We start from the raw sequence: 11,029 nt of genomic DNA on the forward strand, positions 1-11,029 counted from the left end.
TTCCTCCCTCCCTCCCTCTCTCCCTCCCTCTCCCTCCCCCATTCATTTAGCACTTCAAGGACATTCTCTATGTTCAGTTCTCATTGGAAGATTTGATGCCTTCCCTGAATCTTTCTCCTCTCATTTTCCCCCCTTTCTTATATTCAACAGACTTTGTCTGAGACATCTGAGACCTCTCAGGGTCTTTCTTTTTTAAGTTGCAACCATTCATATTCAAAGCTACACAGTTGCTCTGGGGTATATGGGGATGCATACCTAGCATCTATCCAGAGTTAGATAATAGATTATGACATAATACAAAATGTCATGTATCACTCCCTGTGCTGTCATTTGTCTGTGCTGTACAGTGTCACTCAACAGGGGTTATCCCTGAGTGTGAAGGAACACAATGGCTCATGTGGTTAGAATGCTGGCTTCCCAAGCAGTAAGCTTGTGTTTAAGACCCGAGTGCTGCTGTGGGGTGGGGTGAGCTCCCGTCCTGCACTCCAGCTCCTGCCAGGGACATGAAAGGAGCCCCCAACTAGGCTTATCCTGGGCAATGATCTTTTCAACCCAGAAGCGCCTCAGTGCCTCTGACATGAGTGCGATACGATCTCTGAGTGTATGTCCAGCTTTTCAAGCGAAGGCATCACATTGGCAGCTTCGTCCTTGCTGAAGGTGCTGAGGATCCTGGTAAGATCTGAAATGATGACCCAGCAGGTTGCAGGTTGTCTCCTAGGCATTTAAAATTAAGTTTAACAACAGCAGAGATCGAACAAGTTTATTTGCTCAGAATGTCTTCTCCTATACCATCAGTCCTTTGCCTCCTTGATGGGGAGGAGGGAGGGCAGCAGGAATCTCACCTCTAGATAAAGCACTGTGATGTCATCACCCACCCTGTATTCTGCTCCTGTAGGCCATTGAAGCATTCATGGAAATAAAAGTGACAGAAACTGGCATTCTGCATTGCAGTTCACCAAGTTTATATTACATTTTTGCTTTCTACGTTTATTTTCGGCATCCAAATCGGGTGGCAGACAGCTTGGTGGATGTCTGTGAGTCTGTCAAAGACACAGTGGTGGATAACAGTATGGTTATCTCCATGTTGAAGTCGTCCCATGGCAAGTTGGAAGGAGCAAGTCAGCCAGGGTGAGTTATCCCATTCCAGCTTTTTTATCTAAGAAGTTGTTGGAAGCTATTGAAGAAGACTCTTGAGGATACCATGAACACCCAAGAAAACAAACAAATGGCTCACCAAACAAATCAATCCAGAATTCTCATTTGAGGCATAAATAATCAGGCTCATATTATGCTACTTCAGACACATTATGTGAGGACCTAGCTCTGGGAAATGTGGAAGTAAAGAGAAGAAGGGAATGGCCAATGGCAAGTTGGACAAAGGCATGATCTGTGTACCATTGGAAGACCTGAAAGACCAGGATGAGATCAGGTCATCCTGGAAAAGATCTATCTAAGAGACTGCTAAGAGTTGACATTGACTTGATGGCACATACCGTAATCAATTAATCAGTCACAATCACATTTTGAATATTGTATTCTATTTTGAACTCTGTACATCCAAAAGGACATTTGAAAGAGGAAAAATAGAAGAAAAAGATTTTAAAAATCAAGCTAGAATAATAATAATAATAATAATAATAATAATAATAATAATAATAATAATAATAATAATAATAATAATAATTTTATTTATATACCGCCCTTCTCCCGAAGGTGTACAGCCAAGATTAAAAACATAAATATACAATATCATAGTTAAAATTAATTAAAATCAATAAATAGTTTTGGCCAAATTTTAAAAACCCAATATTAAAACCCAATTTAAAATCATTCAGTTAGACAGCCCCGCCTGTCAGAACAGTAGGGTCTTGAGGGCACAGCGAAAGACCCAGAGGTCAGAGATGTTACCAATATCTGGAGGCAATTCATTCCAAAGGGCAGGAGCTCCGACAGAGAAGGCTCTCCTCCTGGGTATCACCAGCCGACATAACTTGGCTGATGGTACCCTGAGGAGTCCCCCTCTGTGGGAGCGGACTGGTCGGTGGGAGGCTATTGGTGGCAGAAGGTGGTCCCGTAAATATCCTGGTCCTATGCCATGGAGCGCTTTAAAGGTGGTGACCAACACCTTGAATTGCACCCGGAAGACCACTGGGAGCCAGTGCAGCTCGCGCAGGAGAGGTGTTACATGAGCGTAACAAGATGCGCCCATAACTACCCGCACGGCTGCATTCTGGACCAGTTGGAGCCTCCGAGTGCTCTTCAAGGGGAGCCCCATGTAGAGAGCCATATATAGTCTTCTTGGCAGTAAAAGGGTTAGGTTTTTTTGTTTTTGTTTTTTGCAGATACAGATTTTCTGATGATCTATCAAATATTAATCAGATATGGTCCTATTTTTTGCTAAATCAGCCAAAGTTTCTAATTACTGTCACTTACTGTGTCAAAACAGCAAAAAAGGAGTGACAAAAATTATCAGTCAAAATGCAATTCTCCTGTGATGAAAAATTTACAATATGGGGGCTTTGGAATAGGAAAACCAAGGTGAATGGTAACATAGAAGTGAATAAAATTAAGTAGGATGTGGATAGTAATGTGTTATTTGACAAAATTGTGAAGGATCACATTGCTGGTGGCCATGAGTTATAATGACCTCTAATTCTACTATGATGTTAGATAATTTTATGCTGAAAATAGATAAATTTTAACAGATGCTGCAGATCATTACAACTCAGAGGAAGACAGGAATGCCATCTTAGCATCTTTCCTTTGAACACCAGGTACTATATGACTATAACAAGAGCATTGTGTAAAAGTGAATAGTGCCCAGTGCTCTTGTGGGCCCAGGGTGAGAGATGTGGAAAAGAAAATGAAGCGACCAAGTCTCCAGAATGGGGAAGGTACTAGCATCATTAAGCTTTGCCCAACAATGCCGAAAGTTGATGCCAGAGTACTCCCTCTATTACTTCTGAAGTCTTGTGCTGTAGCAGAATACTTGACACACATGACAAATATAGAAACAGGGTGGGACATTAATCATAAACGCCATCTTGGTTTTTTTAAAACCATTCATGAATACTTCTCTATACTTATCATATGGCTTTCTTGGCAGTACAGCACCCTCTCTGAGATACGTATTAAAAAGTTAGTAGCATCTAGTGAAAAAGATCTCTTAACCAGTGGTGAAATCCAATTTTTTTACTACCTGTTCTGTGGGTGTGGCTTGGTGGGCGTGGTGTGGCTTGGTGGGCATGGTAGGGGAAGGATACTGCAAAATCTCCATTCCCACTCCACTCCAGGGGAAGGGTACTGCAAAATCTCCATTCCCTCCCCACTCTGGAGCCAGCCAGAGGTGATATTTGCTGGTTCTCCAAACTACTCAAAATTTCCGCTACCAGTTCTCCAGAACCTGTCAGAACCTGCTGAATTTCACCCCTGGTGCCGCTGTGAAAAGATAGTTGAACAGGGCACATGTGAAAAAAATATGTTATATTAAACTTATGGACCTAATCACAAAGTTTCCCCTCCCAAATTCCTAATAGACTATACTTTCTATTACAGAGAGTGATTCTATAAGTTTGTTCTATGCCTGTGTTTTGTTGTCTGAGCTTATAAAGAAAGCATTTCCAATTCCCAATGAAGTATTTTTATCTCAAGAACCCTTCTTGTCAAGGTAAGTGAATACACAATGGTGTGGCTGTATTTGTTGAGCACATTTGTTCGTGTGTTCAGAAGGGGAAGCAGGTTTCAAATATAGAGGGGCTGAGAATAATAGCAAGAAGGAAGGAGGAGTTTATCCGTAACCTTCTGAGAAAGAAAAGTAATTCCCATATGACAGGAATCGGCAAACCTGACAATTTTACAACTCTCAGAATTCCTGAGCCAGCCATGCTGACTCAGAGAATCCTGGGAACTGAAGTCCAGAAATCTTAAAGTTGCCAAGTTTGGAGATCCCTGCTATATGAGAAAATACAGCTTAGTTTTCCAGAATGAGAGGTTCTGCCTCCACTATGAGCAGTATTTCGCCCTGGAATCCCAATGGCTGGATCAATAGCTGAACGTATTACCATGGCAACTGTACAGAGCAACTCATCTCAACATGCATGGTGAACACAGTATTGATTCTTCAGCATCAGATAGTGCCATTTCCTTGGCATCCAAAACATGGACGACGGGGTTTCTGGTTGAGGGAAAATCCTGCAGATGGCAGGGTCATTACTGGTGACGGAAGAGCTTACACTTTTTAAAGCAATAACCTCCAGCAAGAGTTTGCGCTCAGATCGCTAAGACAAATGACAGCACTGGAGGTGTTCATTAGGGCTCCTCGTTAGTTTCTGACAGCCAATTAGCTATGGTCAGGGAAAAACGCACATTCTTGGCCTTTTCATTGTTAGCATACGATACAAGGTAGGTGTATTTGTAATGCATCTAAACCGGCTGCTGTAACAATGATGCTTAATAATTATCTGTTGGTGACCTCCAAGCTTTGGTATGGCATGCAGCATATCTGGGAAGGAAATTACCTGCTATACACAAGCTTGAAAGAACATGAAGAATAAAACAAGGTTGGGGAAAGGACCTTTGATAATTTAGAGGCTCTGCATGACAACAAAACTGGTGGCATAAGGATACTGTAAAGAGAATCAGAAGAAATCAAGAGATCCATGTCTTACATGATTTGCATACAGGGCTGGCTAAGGGTATTTGAGCATCTTATGCTCAGGAATTGAAATATGGCCTTGAGTTTGGTTCTTAGATCACCAAGATTTGCCTCAAAAAAGATGATCAGGTATAGTTTAGTGATAAAACACATGTTTTACATGCAAGAGGTCCATAATGAATTCCCTAGCATTTCCCAGTAAGGTTAAATTAAAAAAAAAACCAAAAGATTTATCATAAGATTCAACCGTTCAGCTGCAAGTTTATCCAGCCATACTCCAGATCTCCTCCAATGCTTGTAACTTCTAGTATGATAAAGGAAGAAAATTATTATATGGGGGTGGGGAAATAATTGGTATTGACCGTGCTTGTTTAAATGAAGCTTATATTTTAATTAAGCTCAATTTGAGTATTAATTAATTTAAAGTCACCTTATTCCTGCTTACTTCTTAATCATCTTGGAGTACAGTCCTTTCAGTGCACTGAAAGTTTAATATCTCTCTCTCTCTCTCTCTCTCTCTCTCTCTCTCTCTCTCTCTCTCTCTCTCTGTGTGTGTGTGTGTGTGTGTGTGTGTGTGTGTGTGTGTGAAACCAAAACTCTTGACTTCTTGCTCTTCTAACAAATCTGAAATCAAAATCTATGCTTGGCTTAAGATTTTGATTTGTAAAGAGAAAATCAAATTATAACCTGTGAGTATGGAACACTAACAGGCTCAAATTATTCTACTTTGGTGGGAAGACTTAGCTCTCCAGGAAAGGTAGAAGGATGAACAGTAGCAAAGTGGATGGACTCAGTTACATAGTCCATGGGTGCACCTTTGGACAATTTGAAAGACCAGGTTGGGAACAGTTCATCATGGAGAAAAATCTATCTATGTGCTCACTAAGAGGCAGTGGTGGGTTTCTACTGGTAGTGGCGGCGGTGGGAGGCTCTGCCCACCCACCTGGACATCATCATGGATGCTGTACACATGCGCAGAAGGTTCTGCACATGCACAGAAGCGCTGTGTGTGAATGAAGCGAGCACACGTTCGTGTGCTCATACTCCTGATTCTGAACCAATAGCAAAGATAAGTGGAACCCACTACTGCTAAGAGACAACAACTTTATGACATATAATCAATCAAAAAAGTTCCACAGGTGCTTTTTCAAAAGACAAACTGGTCTTTCTTTGCTTTTCCTTGAAGATGTTTCACTCCTCATTCAAGAAGCTTCTTCAGTTCTGGAGAAGAACTGAACAGAACAGAATAGAACTGAAGAAGCTTCTTGGAGGAGAAGTGAAATATCTTCATGAAAAATAACAACAAAGAAAGTCCAGTTGCCTTTTAAAAAAGCACCTTTGGAACTACCATGACCTGGATGACTGAAACTTTCCATAGACAATCAAGAGTTGAACAGAAATATCCAGAATCGTTTAGACCAGACCTGGACAATCTATGGCCCATGGGCCATATGTGACCCTTCGGCTGTTTCTATCCAGCCCACAGCAGTGGCCCTATTGGTTCAGCCCCCCACAACAGTCCAAGTTTCGCATATGGCCCCTTGAGAAAATTAATTGCCCACTCCTGGTTTAGATATTTCTCCTGGTCAAAAGTGCTAAAACTGGAGTGACTGAGCAGTGACCATGAATGTTGATTCATAAGCCAAAACTACTGAAAATGCTCATTAACTCTGAAGGAGGAAAGTGGCATTAGGTAGCATTATTTACAAAATATCCTAAACAATGCATGGAAATAAAAATAAATACAAGTTTCAAAGCTGTAGCTGAGCCATAAGGGCAATCCAGCATTTTATTTTTATTTATTTATTTATTTATTTTATTAAATTTGTATATCGCCCTTCTCCTGCTGGACTCAGGGCGGTGCACAGCCAAAATAAAAACATCCCAATACAAAATTTAAAAATTTGTTAAAAGAATTTTAATAAGTGTTGTGCTCCTGCTTGAGGACAGAGGCAACTGCATTGCCTGCCTTTGTGACTGGCATGTGTTTTAAAGCCTTCCACAAAACCTATTAAAGGAAAGCAGCATTACCAGCAAAAATGTCAACTTGGATGACAAATATAAAGTGTCTGTGAAGCTGCGGTTGGTTAATTTTTTGTGATGATTTTCCTATGCTGACATAATGAGCCATAATTGGAATTACTGGTGAATGAAGTCATCTAAGTTTGCCACATCCTTTGTAATTTAAAGGCTAAGATTACCACAATCAGATTGTGATTCTGGGTCTTTGCTTTGTTGTTTTGTCTTCATGCTTCTTTTTGTACATGTACGAAGTAAGGAAGGAGACTTCAGTTACATTGCCACAATTAACGTCTTGCCTTTACGCACAAACACACACACACACACACACACACTAGTTCCAACAGTACAGTAAGCTCAAAAATATCATGAAGAGAATATGAAAATAAATCTTCAAGCAGACTGAGAATAAGATTGAAAATCAGAAGTCATTTTTGGAGGGGGTTAGTTTTGAAAAACGGCAAAGCACATTTCAGCACAATGTTAATCTTGCCAAATAAGACATGCTAATGAGGAGGAAGAAAAATGCTTATTTTTACATTTAAAAAAAAACCATGTAGGGGTGAATGTATGGCACATAATGTGCAATTGGATTCTAAGAACAAAAATCTACTTCCAGTACCAGTGCAAACCAAGAAAACATGAAAAGTTGACTCAGCCTTCCATCCTTTCCAAGGTAGATAAATTGAGGACCCAGTTTGTGTGGGCAATAAGCTGACTTTGTATAAAATATACAAAAGTATGAAGGCTATTGCTTAGCACATTGTAAGACTCCCTGAGTCTCCGGAGAACGGCGGCATATAAATCAAATTTTAAAAAAAAATGCATGGCCAAGCAAAATTAAACACTTGGTTCTGTCTATATATTTGTGTGTCTGTTTCCTCTGTTGAAGATTGGGACAACTGGTAGTCCTCAATTTACAACCATTTGTTTACTGACCATTTGAAGTTACAACAGCACTGAAAAAAGTGACTTATGACTGTTTTTCACACAACTGTTGCAGCATCCCCATGGTTATATGTTCAAAATTTGGATGCTTAGCACCTGGTTCGTATTTATAATAGTTGCAGTATTCCGGGGTCGTTCAATCATCCTTTGGTACCCTCTGGCAAGGAAAATCATTGTGCCATGGCCAGGATGTTTGCTGCATCTGGCTTAAATGAAAGATGCTGTTTTTAGTGGGTTCTGGCACTTTATATCTCACCATTTGTTCTGATGTTGTTGTTCCTGTTATAATTCTTTTTTATGCTTGTTTTAGGGTTTTCTGTGTTGGTTTTTAATGTATTGTTAGCCTCTCAGACTTCTGAAAACTGGGTGAGCAGCGATATAAATTGTATGTATGTATGTATAGATAAATAATGTCCTGAGATTTTTTTTAAAAAAATAACGTTGGCAGCTAGTGCCTTGCAGCATGCTAGCTTTGCCTGTTGTATATTTAATCTATCCAAAGACTCTTATGAAAATGAAAGAGTCAGGTAGGGACTTACTAAGGAGGCAAAGAGAGGCCCATAGCAACCTCACTGCAGACCCCAGAGGATTACAAAATCCACAATAATGTTTTTTACACCAGGGATCTCCCAGGCCACAGCCCACTAAAACCAGGCTGCAGGAGAAATGGGGAAATGCACATGCGTGAAGCTCCACTTGCACAAATGGCGGGCAAGTGCATGCACCCGAAGCTGCACTCTCTCGAGCAGAGGGCGCCTGTACGCCTGTACAAAACTCCACTCGTGCAAGCAGAGGATGCTTGTGCTGCGTGCGAAGCTCCATTCACGTGAGTGGAGGGCGCACTTGCTCCACTCGCACAAATAGAGCTTTGCACACAAATGTGCACCTGCCACTCACAGCCCCCCTCCTTTCCCCTCACATGGGCTGGGCCAGGCCAGGCCACCAAGCTGGAAAGGTTGGGGACCGCTGCTTTACACAATTCTATAAATTCAAAAGCCATCTTGAAAACGGTACCCAGTTTTAGGAATAAATGTTGCTGTGTTCCCATGCTCAGATACTGCAGCAATGCTGTTTGTTTGTACCATCTCTCAACCCTTTGAGCAGGGCCGAGAGATTTTCTTCCTAAACTGAATAACAAACTATTGACCCCACTAAGCCCTAGTCAGCCACAGCAGAATCCATCTGATCAATGCAGTGGATCACAGAGTATTTAAAGGCTGTGGAGAGGAGAGAGTCTTCAGTAATTTTACAAAGTGCTGGCAAGATAGCTGTTTTAAGTGGGTTTCCTGTGGGAGAGAATTTCAGAGAGTGGGTGTTGTAACTGGTACCTATTTGTAGCTGTCTATCAATCAGTAACAGATGGACTCAGGTTTTCAATACTTTTTCATAAGCAGCTATATATAAATCTGATAGATAAATATCTATTATGCAGAAATTTTCTTTTATTGATTTTTGGTAGGTTTTTCATTTTTCAACAATATCAGGTAGTTGAATTAACATAATCCGTGTAAACAATATATATATATATGAAGAAAAATTACTACCTATAAATAAAACTCAGGTACTCTACATGTGAAAATTTATCACATATTAGGTGTACAACAGATTATAATTTATTGCTGTTAAGGTAAAACATAGCATCCAACCAAGTTAGATAAAATTGTGGTTCTTGCTTCTGAAATTTCATTATTTTAACTTTATCTGAGATTGTTTTCTAATGTGGTTTTACTAATCCACAGCTCAGTTGTTCAATTTTCTAAAGTTTTCCAGTGTTGCACAATTGGTGGCTGTTAAAACTAAATCGATAATCAATTCTTTATTTTTAAGTTCATGTTTTGGTCCTGTAAATAAATGCAATTAGCCTAACTTTTGAAATTATTAAAAGTAGTTCACATACATTTTCATTAAATGCAAATGAAAGCTGAAGAGGGAGAATACTATATGCTACTTGGAATAGACCCAAAGGTGCTTTTCAAGCGGCAGCTGAACTTTCTGGTTTTTCTTTTTTTCTTTTTTTTTATTTGATTTATATGCCGCCCTTCTCCGGAGACTCAGGGCGGCTTACAATGCGTTAAGCAATAGCCTTCATACTTTTGTATATTTATTCAAAGTCAGCTTATTGCCCCCATAAACTGGGTCCTCAATTTACCTACCTTAGAAATGATGGAAGGCTGAGTCAACCTTGAGCCTGGGGAGATTCGAACTTTGCAGTAATTGCAGGCAGCTGAATGTTAATAACAGGCTATTAGTCTGCTGCGCCACCAGGCTCTTGGTGGCGCAGCATCTTTGAAGATGTTTTGCTTCTCATCCAAATAGCTTCTTCAAAGACAGTGGGACGGAGTGGGCCACCAGCCGTGGACGGCTCGTCTTTGTGTCTCTCAGCTTGTCTGCAGCCTGCATAGCACATCAGGATCGCCTGCCTCCCCCCCCATACCTCTGCCTCCATCTGCTCCCAGTGCCACCACATGAAGACAAGCCTCCTATGGCCGCCCACCCACTCCAACCCATCAACTCTTGGCTTTCCTGCAGCCTGTGCAACACTTCTGGATCGTGAGCTTCCCCCCTATGCCTCTGCCTCCGTCTGCTGCTTGGACAGGTAATAAACTCACCTGTGTTGTACAGGCTACACTGCCCTAGAGTGTACCAACCAAGGGGCCAGCAGGTTGCAGCTGCTGCCATACACCATTGGCCCTTGCATACTCGCCATCTCTTGTGTGCATACTGAGGGTGTGTGGTGCCCAAACACAGAGAGTTTGACTCATTTTTATTTATTTATTTTATTTTATTTATGTAATTTATATGCCGCCCTTCTCCCGAAGGACTCAGGGCGGCTTACAAGGAATGGAACAAAAATTACATAAACATTAAAAATCCAATTAAAAATTGATTAAAATTATTTAAAATCACCCCATTTGATGAAAGAGCCACGTCTTCAATCCGCGGCAGAAGGAGAGAAGGTCAGGGGCTGTCCTAAGGCCGTTGGGCAGCCCATTCCAGAGGGTCGGCGCTCCCACAGAGAACGCTCTCCCCCTAGGGGCCACCAGCCGACATTGTCTGGCTGATGACACCTTGAGGAGGCCCGCTCTATGGGAGCACACAGGACGATGGGAGGATGGCAGGAGATGATCCTACAAGTACCCCGGGCCTAAACCATGTAGGGCTTTATAGGTAAGCACCAGCACCTTGAAACGGACCCGAAGGACCACCGGTAGCCAGTGCAGCTCGCACAGGAGAGGTGTCACACGGGAGTAATGAGAAGCCCCCGTAACAACCCCGTAACAACCCGTGTGTTTTTATATAAACACAGACTCAAACATACTTCAACTATATATCTGGGAGTATATATCACGGGAGTAATGAGAAGCCCCCGTAACAACCCGCATGTTTTTATATAAACACCGACTCAAA

At 41.4% G+C, this 11,029-nt stretch overlaps 1 long non-coding RNA gene across 1 annotated transcript; it reads left to right on the forward strand.

The window, feature by feature from the left end:
- Positions 1–373: 373 nt before the first annotated feature.
- Positions 374–5,384, forward strand: LOC117674116 (uncharacterized). The gene is made up of 4 exons (XR_004593681.2): positions 374–672; positions 2,706–2,774; positions 3,556–3,667; positions 5,308–5,384. It is a non-coding gene; the product is annotated as an uncharacterized LOC117674116 (long non-coding RNA).
- Positions 5,385–11,029: the final 5,645 nt, after the last annotated feature.

Source organism: Pantherophis guttatus, chromosome 1 (assembly GCF_059756535.1).
Source record: "Pantherophis guttatus breed Tessera chromosome 1, ASM5975653v1, whole genome shotgun sequence".
Lineage (NCBI taxonomy): Eukaryota > Metazoa > Chordata > Lepidosauria > Squamata > Colubridae > Pantherophis > Pantherophis guttatus.